We start from the raw sequence: 15,107 nt of genomic DNA on the forward strand, positions 1-15,107 counted from the left end.
GGCCTGATATGAGTGCAGGCAATAAATAATTTTCAAGAACAGGAAAAATACTTCAGAAAATTTTTCATAAAAAAAAAAAAAGTTTTAATGCATCAGAAACACATGATTTAAAACAGATCAAATATTCAAGCTTTTCTACAGTAAGAGATTCAGTTAAATTTAACAAATGATGGTATGGTACGATAACCTGAATTTAAACACTGGCAATCAAATACTTGAACTTTATTTCATATTTTGTTTGGAGAAACACAATACAGTAAGCAACTCAAAATGCTGAAATAGGGCAGGAGTATGAAGAATATTGCCTGGATGTTAACACAGGCTTCTTCAAATAACTGGCCCCCAAGTAGCTAAAGAGAACACCCAGCCAATCAATATCAAGTTGACCTTGTCAGCAAAATGATAAAGTCTCATAAAAGCTTACAGTTCCTGTAAGTGACCTTTCTATAAGTGTCTAATGCTCTCCTTCTTACAAGTAGCACTTTTTTGCCCTTTCCATCATTGCTCTGTTATTGAAAGGTTTCACAAAATATGTAATAAAAATACAATACAAAATATTATGTGTTCATTATATACATAGACATATAAGTATGTGAAATATATATATTTAGACACTGAATAGCAGGAAATTCTGAACCATATTTTAAAATAGATATCATATGCATCTTACAGTCAATTTCGTAGAAGAATGAATAGTAACTTAAATTCACAATGAAATATCCTTGCAAAAAGTTCTATTGGATAGGAAAATACCACTCTGGAAGTAATGGAACTGACGCAGACATACACAGGAATTTTATGTATGATTTGTGCAACCTCCTAAGTGAACATTGTACATGTTACTAGAAACTATTTTCATCTTTCACTTACATCAAGACCCTCTTCCCTCAGCCCCCTACTTCCCTGTTCTGCTCAGATCATCCTTCCTGCTCCAGAGCTCAGTAAGGTTGGTGTAAATGGTTATGAGAAAGGCTGGGCTGAGGCTGTTTGCTGTGCCCAGCAATGGGGATTTCAGAACAAAACTCACCCTGTGCATTTACACTGCACAGAGGCTCTGCACTCCAATAAAGCTGTGCTCCAGAGATCACGTTACTGTAAGAGTGCTTTTTATAAATTCTTAATAGGCTGCTCTGATAGGGTGCCCCTCTAATGAACAAATTTCTGTAGTGATTACCCACCATCAGCCCCATCAAATCACCAGTGGCATACCCAGTTGGTTTCCAGTAAGTCCAGAATTATTTAGACAGGTCAGGTTACAGTTGCTAATGAGTATCATGTAGCTGAACAGGGTCCTCCAGAAGCGCACAAGATCAAAAACATGAAAAAGTGTAACCTTTGTTGGCCTCAGCTAATCATTATGTTTAATACTCAGATGTCCTACACTATTTAGAATTAAAATGTAATTGCAATTATAATGCTAAAATATAATCAGGGAACTGTGCTCTCTCTCTCTCTCCCATATTTCTTTTCTTTCCACACATAACCCTTATCTGAAAGCTACCGTTTGCTTATTGCCTTTTCAGCCCAGTAGTTTCTGAAAATGAACTGCTAAGCAGCAATATCAGCTCTGGACTGCTGAAGGCAAAAAGAACAGCACCTTTATTCTGCAGGTCTTTCTGAAATACAAAACTGTAAAATATGAAAGGTAAAACAGAGCAAACACTCTTGATTTAAACCTTTGAGAAATGCAATACCAAGAAGAAAAGTAAAAACATTCCGACCTTGTATGTACCTTCAAAAAATTTACCCCTCAAATATTTGTCTAGAGATTTTAAACAAAGTCCCTTTAAATTCAGTCTTACAGAACACAGCAAGGAAGATATCAGCTAAAGGAGCTGAGCAGCATTAGAGGAGGAAGAAATTATATTTCTATGTGATACACAAAATTAGATATTATGAAGAAATACATAAAATCTGCCTAAGTCTGGAGGATGGAAGCAGATAATACTTTTCAATGGAAGGAAAAAGCTCATACTAAAAACAAGAAAGAATGCAATCCCTAGAAGATAGACTGAAGAAACAGAACTGAAAAAACAAACAAACCCTACCAAAATTGATATGAAAATTTTCTATGGTTCATGAAGTATTAACACATCAAAAGAGATCTGAAAATGACATAAGGATATATGGATCAGTAGGTACAACATGTCCAGTGTTTTTCAGGGAATGAGTGAGACTGCAAAATGCTGAGACATTGTGTTATTCCTGCAGGTGGACTACATAGCACCTCTTAAGAACAGATGCACAGATAAAAGATGACAATCTTTAAATATGTTTTTTTTCACATATCGTTCTAAATCAGATATTTCAGGGCCATGCTATGCGTTTAACATACTCCCTAAAGAATGTGCTCTTTTAACTTTTGGATGGATTACACTGGCTCATACATTTATATGTCATTGTGATAGATGCAAGCAGAATAAGGTTCACTTTCACATTTAATGATCTTAATTTAAAATTAGTCAAACCCTAATTTAATTCTAGTAATTCAAAGTATTGTCCATTACATCTCAAGTTTCAGAGAGCAAACACTGCAGAATAAAATTGAGAAGACAGGTTGTTGCAGTGTTTTGTGGCATATGGCAAGACTGAAAGTGATCTTAAAAACATACGTTATGTCAGCTACTCAACTGTGCTACAGAATTCTTGTCCAACACGTGCCCTTCACTTTACTTGGAGAACTGCCACTGACTGTAAGAATCACACAGTCCCTAATGTTTTCTTTTGGAAACTCATCATCTGATGTTACTGAGATTCAAGGACAAAAGCTCAAGTTCTACTTCTGTGGTACAAAGTACATTCAGGATTCAGGGTGATACAGCCTGGGTGGGCTCAGAGTATCTTTGGAGAACAAAGACTTTCTGAAGAGCTGTACTTTAGGAAATACAGGAAATTCCTAATTTAGAATTTCCTAAAATATATTAGGAAATTCCTAATTATATTGCAGAATAATTCATAGTGTGAACATTTTTTCATTTAAAAAAATGGAAACTCTGTGAACGGTCTCCTACCATCTCAACACTTCAACTAAGAATGCTAAAGAACATGAAAAAGTCTGGGCTTAAGTAAAACTAGCCAAGTGCTTAATATCTACAGATGTGGTCCCTAACACATGGTTAAGTACTTTATTGCCTTTCAGCTTAATTCCTAACTGTATGGTAAGAACAATAAAACAAAAGAGAGGAAGGAAATCTGGCCTATATGAGAGTAGTTTGACACTACAGGAATACATATTTCAGTACGGATCTCCCAGAACCGCTTTTTTCCTCCAAGGTGGAAGTGTGGTCAAAGCTGTAAGTTTCTTAGTAAAAGATATTTTAAGAAGATAATAGAACTGAAGAAATGTTCCCCCTCACACTCAAGAATGCCTGGGACAACTAAGCTCCCTCGGACTGTACAGGTAATTTCCAATAACCCCAGGCATTTCCTTATACTAAACATATCCACATGAAGTGTTGAAATGCTTGCCAGTGGAAGCTCAGCTTGTTCTCCACTGTTGTAATTACTGCTTTGTTGACAAGAGCGTATTTTTGCATTGTAGGGACCTAAAATTAGAATACTCTACTTAGTAGTTGAGTTCTATGAAAATACAGTTGAGTACTGGTGTCTTCTGAACTAAAGAGGCAAACACAATAAAAATATTTATATCTATATCTGTATGTGTTTATATATACATATCTACACTGCTCTAATTTATCTAGCAATAATACAATAGTGAGGTGTACATGTGCATATGCAGGTAGGAAAAATGGAATGTTGGTTTCATCTAGGAGTAACTAGCACACTCTTAAAATACACTGGCGCTTGGCAAGTAGCATTTGTATGTGACAAGAAAACTGAATGTGCTTTGGTTATTTTTTGATAATGCAAATTGGCATAGCCATCAAATTGAGATAATTATTGTCTCTTTTCCAACTGTGTGCCCAATTAAGAAGACCCAGTAAGGCTTAATTAGCAAAAAAGCAATTGTTAAAATCAGGTTTAGCTGCTCAGAGATTACAAAAATTGAAAATTACATGTTCTGTATAGATACTATTAATTTTTTGAGACACTAATTTCAATTTTGTATCACAATAAACTTAGCATATGAGAATAATTTACAACACATGGATACCATGGAACATCTAAACCACAGTTCAAGTATTAGATTTTCACTGATACCAGGATGCCTTGGCAATCGTGTTTAAAAACATTCAGCTGACGATTTTTAATTCATGTTCACTTCCCCTGTTTTTAATTAGAATAATGGAAGTCTTTTTTAAGCAAACTAGACATTCACCAGAGTATTTACAGACTACCAAAGCATATGAACAAGTCCCATTATCGTCACATTTGATGAGACAAAAGATTTCATCAGTTGACATTGCCGTAAACAAATTTTCCTGGTAGATTTTTTTCCCCTCTGGGCATTATAGTTGTTGTGATAGATCTCATTGGGCCTTAGCAATTTTCATTTCCCTTTGCAAAATCAAAAAAAAACACCTATTAGAAACCTCTGAAATAAAATGCTGACACCAGCTCCCCCACCAACTCCCCATCACCAGGTGAAGATTCCTAACAGAACACATTATCTTAAATATTATCAGAATCTCTTGAGCATTGTCCACTTCTCAGATTTGATGTGGCTTGTTCATTACCTTTTTATTAATTACCTTGATTCATTACCTTTTTACTTTTTCCCATATTGTAGGATTGCAGCACTGATTCAGTAACTTGTTCTACTTCCACCGGAGGCTCACAACAATGGCGCACTTACAGAAGGCATAAGATCTATAGCTTAGTGTCCTACAAAAGTCTCAATTAAGTTATCACAGCAGTGTGAAGAACTGCACACAGAAAATGAACCTTTCGGTCTTTTCCAAAATAGCTTTCTTAACTTAAGTTCTTCTAACTCTGGGAAGAAACACCATCAAGTATTATGCAGTTCTGACATCACCCATGAAGTTAAAACTTGAAAAGCTTTTCAAGCATTTCAAGTACTTTTTGCTGGAAGATCTGACTACTGCCTGACCACAGGACCAACATCTGCTTCACCTTCATCTAAAGCATCACTCCAATTGCTATTTGTGTGAGTGACACCATCATGCCTGAGAAGTGATCTTTCTGTTCCTTTTCTTCTTGCTTTGATGTCTGTCAAAGTATTCAGTGTCTTCAAGTGCCATTGTTCTGACAAGCAGACCCTCCCAGTAGACTTGTTCTATATCCTGTGACTCCCAGAACTGCTATTATTTGAGCTGGTGTCAGATTGATTTTCTTTCTGTTCATGATAGTGCTATGATCTTGCAGAGTTGAAATTACTGCTGATTTATGCCTTGATGCAACCCCTTGAGAACTAGCGTGTATCAGCATGTCACCTATGAAAAGGTACATCTGAATCCTTTGAGATCTTTTTAGTGGAATCTTTGTTCTCATTTCAATAGAGAAACCTTTGTAATGAATGTTTGCTGGAAATTTCTCCTGCAAGCATCAAGAGTCTTCTGCAGTGCAAACTGGAAGTACATTATGCATCCATCCATTTTCACCAGTCTGTGAAGCCTTGACAGAGATTATTTTAAGCTGTCCATCCAAAACATCAGTTTTTGCAAATTGATTATACCATTTTCTTTAGCACTCTACAAAGAAAATGCAGGTAGGGCTGGCACTGCAGAATGAGGATGTTTCCCAGCTGTATTCCCAAAGGCCCAGCTACATCTGGGAATGCAACAGACTACAAATACAAACATGCCTTTAGTGTGTTTGTGGAAGCCTATTGCCTTTTATAGCCAGGCCTTCTTTTTTTATTTTAGACTTCAGAACAGCAAAGATAATTATTGTTTAAGCATTATTCGCAGGTTAACATATTCTGCCTATTAGCATCACTGTTTTTGCACTTCCATTAACTAACTAGTAGCTTCTTGACTACATCTTTGTGAGCTATTTTTCCAAAAAAATAAGGAAACAGTGTTTTCTATAGAAATACACAAACAGGGAGGCATTGATTTTACATTTAAAAAATTCTAACATGGTAAACTGCAGTTAAAATAATCTCCCTGCTCTTACCATCAGTCTCTGAAATACTAATTTTTTTTGTTTTTGGTTTTTTTTTTACTGTTGGTAGAGCTGTTTGCCCATGCCTTCTTTCAGTGTAAGTACTTCTGGTACAGATACTGGCCTTTCTCCTAGTTTAGGTTGCACTATCCCCAAAATAGTTTTCAAGAGGGATTGAAGCAGCCATTTTCTTTTTGGAAATTGGTATTCTGCAATAAATTCCAGTTCGTAAATGGGACTTTGCTGCAACTTTTTCTTCCCACTAAGCAAGAAGCTAAACAGAGGTGTGTAGAAATCAAGTGGTCCTATTCTTCTATTTGAGTGTTGGCAGGAAGAGGAACCTTCAGAAAAAATCAACAGCTTCTGAACCCCAGTGACTGCCAAGGCAGAACAGTGTGACTACAACCACACCACGGGTACATAAAATTGGAAAAATTAAACCTCGTCACATTTCTGTTTTTCAATTAAGTGCTCAAAATTCTTAGCTACTTAAGCTCTTCTACATCAAATATGTTACTACCACTACTACCACCCTACTTGGCAAGAACAGTGTCTCCTTAGCACCTGTACAATGACTCCTTTTAGCTCAGCTAAGAAGTCACAGCAAGGAGAAAGAGAAGGATAAGATTAAAATGTGACTCATGTCTGTGGCTTTTATATATGTGTACACACACAGGCACACATATCTTCTATACTAGCTGCATTTAAAAAATAGAATCATTATCCTTGTAGATAACAATTTTGCCCCTGCTAATTCTATTTACATTGGGAGCACTGTAGTGTACCTTTAATGTGAAGCTGTGTTTCTCTCATGAGCAAGGAAAATGTCACTTTGCTTTCCCAAAGCACCAAAAGACTCCTTTTATTGTCACGGAGCACAATTATATGTTAGAGCTCTGCTGTCTCTTTCCAGCCAACAAAGCAAGAAAATGACCTTTCTTTAACCTATGGATGAATTGCGTTATGTTTGGTTCAGTGGATATCCTCTTTTATATTCTCCCACATCAAATACATCCACATACTGAGGTTATGAAATGGGCACCTGCCTTTCACATGTGCTAGTGATTTCATTTTTTCCAAAAATTTGCTTTCAGTTGAGGACGAGTGTTAACTCTCATCTCCCATTTCATATCCTAGTTTGCAACTTTTTGTTACTATCCAAAAACTCTCAAAGCTGCAAGGACACTGCCAGCAGAATCTGGTTATTGGTTGCTGCATTTTGCCCAAAGATATGATCATGTAAAAGATCAGGAAGAAATCTGCCACTCCCACTCACTCACTGTGTGCCACACTGTGACTCTGTGCAGAATGACAATACCCTGAAACAGTCCCCATCTTTCCTCCCTGCTCTGTGAAGCAACCTGCATTTCTGGTCTGTCTTCATCTATGGGCAGGTTGGTAATGAAAGGAGACATTCCCAGAACAGGTATCTCAACTGTGCTTTGGTTTACATGCACAAGATGCTGGGGGGGGGGGGGGCAGAAAAATGCAGCTGTGACAAGCCAGTGCTGATCTGCACAAGAGAGCAAATCAGCAGGGAAGGATTTGTGAACATGATGCTGAATGATAAATATAATTCTGAAGAAAATTGTGCCATAGAGCTTCACAGAGCATTTAGAATATTTTTACAATTAAGAAAGTTTAGAGACAAAAGAAGACCATGAAAATCATTATTTACACACAATTCATATCGCAAGTAGCCACCTAAATAAGCTCCACTAAAAAGCATTTGGCATCATTGCTCATCTGGAGGCAATTCTAAATACACATTTCAGTGCTTTTAGGTGTAAAGGAGCTCCAAGGTTCAGTAATTTGTTATATGACACGGTTTATGTCAACTGTTATTAAAGATGACTCATATTAATATAAGTGCTCTTATTCTTCTTATAGAAGAAGAAAAGTTGCATAGCCTAAGGATACCTTCCTAAATGCTACCATTTTACCAGCACTCTGTTGTAAATGGAGACGTGCACCAGAGATGGGCTGGAAGCATACATTAACCTTGTGAAGATCATTGTTCTCTTAAAAGCTTATGTCTGCTTTTCTGCTATTACACTACACTGAAAATGGGAAGTACCCAACATTCAAAACGAAATGAGACAATAATTTCTTGTTCTGTAGTTAAAGAAATCTCTGCATACAGTCAAAGACCAGTTTAAGATCTTTGTGGAATTCACTGTGAAGTAAGGATAGGATCTCCATAAAAAAAAGACGCAAGAAATGTCTGCACCAATTCCTCTTAAGCAGACCAAATAAAACACAGCTTCATGTGTACCTACAGCAGCCTGTGAAATTAAGAAATAAAAACTTTACTGTTCAAGATGAAACAAAAAGCCCAGCTAACCAACCAACCACAACAAAAAACCACATCCAAACCAAACGAAAAACAACCCCCAACACCACCTAAATTACTGTAGCTGCACAGTGTGATCCTCTTCATACAAGGACAAGATACTCCCAGAGCATAAGCTCTGACATAATCACTTATTAAGCACTTTGCTCTGGAGTGGTGGTATTTGTCTGTGGTTTTTACAAACACATGTAAAACTTCTGGCTTCAAGCATACTGCAAGCAGAAGAATTTTAAACTATGCAAAATTTTTACCTCCTAGAAAAATCAGAAATTCCTTCCACACACAGAGTCTATTTATATTTCTATATCATATCCTTATAAAGTTACAAGGAACTCAAATCTGGAGTCTAAATTATAAACACTAGTAGGAAAATTTGATACCAAAATCATCAACAAAAGGCCTATTGGTCATTTAATTTACAACAATTCCCAAACATTATTAATAGACTTTCAGCTGTTTTCATCAGGATTGAAGACATAATCACAGTTAAATATAAATCTAACTCCTGTTCCTACTCCTACACATAATTCTTAGAACAGTCAACCTTAAATTACATGGGGTGATGCTGCTGCCAGACAACCAAGGACAGAAATGAAGTGACTCTGGTTCATTCTGGTCCTATAGGGGCTTTTCTGAGAACAGCAGAATCTGTCCACAGGGTGACATCCCAGTTGGAGCACTTGATAGGGGAGCAGTCACGAGTGGCTTCAGCTGATCTCTATTAGCTGATCCATTCCCATTTTAGGGACTGGATCATTGAATGAGCATAACAGAACAAGCATCATTAAAAAAAAAAAAAAGAAAGAAAACAGTGAACTTGTTACTGGAAATTGCTGAATAATTGGAGGAAGGAAAAAAGCAGATTAAGAGAAAAGAGAATTAGTTTCAATTTTATTTCTGCAGTTAATAGAAAAGAAAAAAAATAGAAAGCAAAAACCAACCAAAAAAATTAAGCTATTGGCATACCAAGTTTTATGTAACCAATATTTTTGCCTAGTCATTAATTACACCACTCAATTACTTTAAATCAATTTAAGGATGAGCACACATAGAAAACTGGACCAAGAATTCCAAGGCTCACCAGAACCATTTGCAGGTATTACTAAATTCAATACCATGATGGCCAGTGGGTTATCTCTGACAGAAGAACACAGAAGTATTTATATTTTGATTTCCCCCAGTTTAATTAGGACTACTTTAAAAAGTTGTGTTGCTTTTAATTCCTAACACATTTATTATTCTTCAACACCTTTATTTCAATTGATCTCCAAGGTCAGTTCCACAGCCCAAGCATTTTTTTCTTAAACCCTACATTTGAAAAGCCAGCTTTCAACAACACATCCATGTGCGTGACTTTCTGTGAAACCTTCTCGTTTAACACCTAAAACTGGTTTCTCTTTAGAAGCACGGTTTGTCTTTAGCCCTTGTGAAACTTTTTTTGTCAAATTAAGTACCAGAAGTCTTGTAAAACCTTGTAAATTACCAAGGTCTTTTGTTCTTTCAAATGGCAATCCTAAATCTCCTGCTTAAATATAGTGTCGAGGAAGTTGGTAGTGTTCACGACATTGCAACACCAGTGCATCAGCAAAACCAAGAAATGAACAAATAAAGTATTTTCTACTTTAGTAGGGAACAAGAGTAATTTTTATACATTACAGAGAAAACACAATTTGTGGCTGCACTAACCAGACACCATCCTGTAGAATTATGAATGCTGTCTTAGAGTTTTGTAATTTACTTTGGAAAAATTAGCTCATTAAGATTGAAAAACTGAAAAGTTACAGAATTAAGGTCATCCTCAATATTATCCACTTAAACGTTTTAATGTGAATTCTGAGCAAATACAGTGAAACTGCTGGAGCTGCAATCCTCACCACTTCATTGACTTTTAAAATTAGAAATACTTTTCTGATTTTTTTTTTTTTTTTTTTTTTATTTTCTAGGGTGGGAACACACATTCTTCTAAATCTGAATTACTTCTAAAAATTCACATGTATTCCTCTAAAACTCAATGGGAGCTGCTGCAATACACAGTAGCATAAATGAGTTTAAACACAAACTTCATGGATTTAGCAATGTAATCTGGTGATTTCTGCTCTGCAGTTCAAAGAAGAGAACCACTACACTGGGAGAAACACTGAAAAAAAAAGTCTTATTAGCAGCTTGAGAAGTTCCATTTTACAACCACAGATGTTTTGAGGATAAACTACTTCAATAATTTGGCTTTAATTCAACTTAGGACATATTAGGGTTCAGAAGTAATTCAGATAACAAACTATTAGGTGAGTTTGGAAATAAAAATCCTCCTTGATCTATTCAGTAGAATGAAAGGAAGAGTCAAGTCAATACTTAAGTGAAAGTGCATGGCACACAAAATCTTAAACAGTGATTTAAGTATTCATTACTTTTCTTCAATAGCATTCAAATATTGGTGCACACTGATCACAAATTAATCAGTTGACCAAAACACCAGGTAAATTTATCTCCCTGATGAGTTTAAACATAAAAGAAAACATGAGAAATTTCATTCCTTTATCATAAATATCTTGGCTGAATTTAGAATGTAATCAACATGATCATATTTACTGAAAGTTAAAGATTTAAATTAATGAGTACCTTGTGTTTATCTACCAAATTTCAACTTGCTAATCTAGTCTGATCATTTTCCAAGTCAAATGGTTACAAAAAATGCTCAATGAATATTTAATAATGATCAAATGACTTTTTATAGCAAAACAACCCAAACATCACAGAATACATTTTCAGTAGTACATGAAAATAGGAAACAGATCTGCCAGATACTGGTGTTCATAATAAAAAGTAAACCATTAAGATAAATGTGTGCATTTCCTGCAATAACAGGATAAGAAAGCAACACATTTAGTGATCTGTGTGGCTGAATTGAAAGATATTAGTTTGGATTTTAGCTAAGAGATACTAATACTCAAATTAAAAAAAAAAAGGTAAAAGGCAATAATAAATATATTTCTTAAAAGATCATGTAAAAAGTGAAGCATTCTGCCCAAGAGAAGTATCCTGCTCAGAAAACAAGGATTGATTGAGAAAAAGTCTAAGTAATGATAGCAAAATATGAAGAAATTTCACTGCCAATTCTCACTCACAGGGTCAGCAACGTGGGGATATTGGCACTGCACAGCCTGTATCATGTAGTCCTTTTTCTCAGGTCTGTATTTTTTCTAAAAACATAAACTGAAGAAATAAAGAACAGTTCTTCTGTCAGGTTTTTCAGTTCAGTATCCAGACCTTTATATTCCCAACCCATTAAAGATATTTCTGATTAAGTCACATTAAGCAGTGAACTCCACAGTTGGTTTAGATTTTGTAATTCAGAGTTATTTTAGCAGGATTAGGTTTATCTCAGCAGAGATGCACAGATTCCTGAGAAGTTAAAGTCTCCTGGATTTAAAATAAATAAATGAAGGAGTCCAAGTTAATAATCAGAAAAGCCTAATCAGATTAAGGTTGTGAACTCTGGACTACCACAGTGTTTTCCAGCAGCTCGGTGTGCTTAATCCACAAATGGATAACTGAATACAGAGCATTTTGATAAAATATTTCCTTGTAAGACACTAAACCTATGATTTTGGCAATGGAAACAAACATCTCTGCTACATCTAATACAATATTTAGCCAAGATCATTAAGTGAGCTATCAAGCCTGAATTTAAAAATAACATTAGCGCCCATCAAAAAATTCTTCCCATATTACCTATTATTGGAATTACTTTTTATGAAACATTTTCAAGAAAAAATTCAATACACTTCAAGAAAATATGCCTTCTCCTTTATCTACCTGACAGTAATAAGACTAAATAGCACAGAGCCATTTCAAACCACCATTTCATTAGAAGTAGCTTGGTTCACATCAAATATGATGTAACTGCCTTATTAGCAAAGGTCATCCTCATAGTCCAATATTATGTGGTACATTTTACTTGTCAGTTAAGCTTGGATGAACATACAGTTAACAGATTGAACAAGTTGTGCAGATGTTTCCTATCAACTCCAGACAAATGAGAGATAGGTAAGGACATGTTCTTCACAACTACAAGGAGAAATAAAAGTCTGACATGGGATTCAACTTAGTTTGCAGCTGAGAAAGTGCACTTTCCTTTCACAAATAATAAGCCATTAATACATGGCATTTGCCATAAAGTTTCAGAGCCAACTAAATAGTCCAAACATTGATGTATCTATTTTTTTTACAATAAATACATAAAATTACAGATCCCTAAATTTTTAAGTATGAATATTTCCTAAGACCATGATCCCTGTTTGGCTTTCTACAACTATGAATAATCTTCTCTGATTTTCCTGCTGCTTTACTCCATGTGCAGCTTAACATGCAGTGTCTTCTTGTTTACTCACAGCCAAACTGAATGTTTGGAACATTGGATAATGCTCCAAATTTCAGCCCCCACAGTCTGCAATGGAGGGTAATTTCTATTCCTGCTTCATCTGAATCATAGCATTGTTAAGGCTGGAAAAAGCTCTTAGATCATCCAGTCTATCCATTAACCCAATGCTGACATGTTCACCATTAAACCATGTCCCCAGATGCCACATCTACACATTTTTTTAACATTTCTAAAGATTGTGATTCCACAGTTTCCCTGGGCAGCCTATTTCAATGACTGACCATCATTTCAGTTAAGAATTTTTTCAAATGTCCAATTTATACCTTCACTGGTGCCACTTCAGGCCTCTTAGCCCATTATTTATTGCTTGGGTGAAGAAACCAAACTCCACCTGGCTCCACACTCCTGTCAGGCAGCTGTAGAGAACAATAAATTCTCTCTGAGCCTGCATCTCTCCAGGCTGAGTCCTGCAGTTCCCTCAGCTGCCTCTCATCAGACTTGTGCTCCAGATTCTTCCCCAGTTCCAGTGTTCTTCTCTGGACACTGAAGGAAGAAAGAGTGACAGGAACTCTTCTGCACTAGCCCTGAGATTTCCCTCAGCCCTGTGCAGCACAGCCTTCTCAGCCAAGACATCCCAGGCTGGATTAATTTGCAGCAAAGCAATATGCAGGAAATTAAACTGTGTTTGTCATGGAAGATAAAACATGCTTATCCATTTTACTGCACACTTCCATAATATGAGAGTTTATCCAAGAGCTAATACTGATAAATACTGAAAAGAATCCTAATTTAGAACAAATGTTGATTACATGAAAGAATGTCACACAACTGAACACATGTACATGTGACTTTATGGTTATGCTAACAATATTTCATTAGTCAATGTTTTTCCCCAACTATGAAGCAGTATTCACATTTATCCATTAGTTTTTCATGGAAATATTCTGAACTCTTATTGGACAACTTCTAATTAATTTTCACTTGTCTTCCAATTCCATTTTTCTTCAGAACAAAACAGTTGTCTAAACAAAAAACTGTAAATTAGACAGATTTTTTTTCTCCAATAATACTCTTACTTCACCACAAGTAACAAATTTAACGCCAATGAGCATATGTTTAATTTCTAAACAAAAGTACATCACCTCTCCAGTACAATCAATAGGGAGCTCCTTGATTTTGAGCATATTTTTGAAGAACAGTTTATGCAGTTGTAAATATATACATATTGCCTTAATTGTCCACTGTTCATTCCATCCCTGTGAAAATTAGAGATAAAGTTGAAATGTGCAAACCAGACACACTCAATTCTTTGCTCATCAAAGAACTGCCACTGACAATGGGATCATTCATCTAAGTCATACAAAAAGCATCAGCAACTTTAGATTCCTTTGATAACATTTATCCTTTGTTGGTTTCTGAACAGCATCCATTACTTTATAATACTATGGTATTATCAAAGCCTGTAAGACCTATTCTACCACAAATAATACATATTGTTCATGCCAGTCTCATCAGACGGAAGAGACCTTCGCTGTGTTTGGGAAAACATATTATAAGCATCTACATGAAGTTTAAATTTCTATCAATAGGTGGCAACACTGTTATGTGTAACATATGAAGCACATGTTTATGTACGGACATGTGTCCAGACAATTTCTGCACCACTCTAGCATATTTTGCCCTTGTTGTTTCATTTTGTTTTAAATGTCACCTGACACCACTTTCCAACAACGTAAAACCAAATTAATTTGTGTGTTTTTCATACTACATATGTAGGATTAACAGGATATTTTAAATTATTTTAGTAATTCTCCCTGACAGACTGCAAACTGTGCTAGTTGGATTATGAGGCTAATGTGTACATTTGGGGTATGATCAATATGATACCATGGCTGCTCCTTGGGGACCAGTAGATTTTTCAGGAAGACTGAGGAGTTGCTCTTGCTCCTTGTGAGGCCCACATGGCTGCCAGGGCACTTATGGAATTTTAGGAGTGTTGCACCTTTTGCTTGTCATCACAAGCTTTTTTTATATTGCAATGTGCAGCAGAAAAATTCCAATTTTTTAAACATGAAGCTTTAAACATGGTGATCTGTTTATTGTGTCTTATGTTGCATCTCACATACTAAACAAGTTGGATGTGTGCAGGGGAAAAAAGGATTCTGGCTGGCGATTTCAAATTGCTGCTTCACAGAGGCTCCTGTGCGAGGATATGAGATTCACTCGAGGTCACAGGAGCTGCCAGAGGTAATGAGAAACAGAATCTGCCCCTCCTGCCCCATCCTGAGCTGGAACCATGAGCAGGTGTCCCCTGGTGGGTCACATTATGTTCACCAGTCAGTGAAACCA

General features: G+C 36.1%; 1 protein-coding gene across 22 annotated transcripts in view; it reads right to left on the reverse strand.

Moving 5' to 3' along the window:
- TENM1 (teneurin transmembrane protein 1) overlaps positions 1 to 15,107 on the reverse strand; it is a 793,032-nt gene that overhangs the window by 236,677 nt on the left and 541,248 nt on the right. Inside the window, exon 1 of one of the 22 annotated variants that reach the window (XM_085571043.1) lies at positions 11,503 to 11,525. The exons of the other annotated variants lie outside the window; for them this stretch is intronic. The gene's annotated coding sequence lies outside the window, so the exon portion shown is untranslated. Of the gene's footprint in view, positions 1 to 11,502; positions 11,526 to 15,107 lie in introns of those variants that run through there. 22 annotated transcript variants of the gene reach the window in all.

This window comes from Lonchura striata, chromosome 4A (assembly GCF_050655825.1).
Source record: "Lonchura striata isolate lonStrDom1 chromosome 4A, ASM5065582v1, whole genome shotgun sequence".
NCBI lineage: Eukaryota > Metazoa > Chordata > Aves > Passeriformes > Estrildidae > Lonchura > Lonchura striata.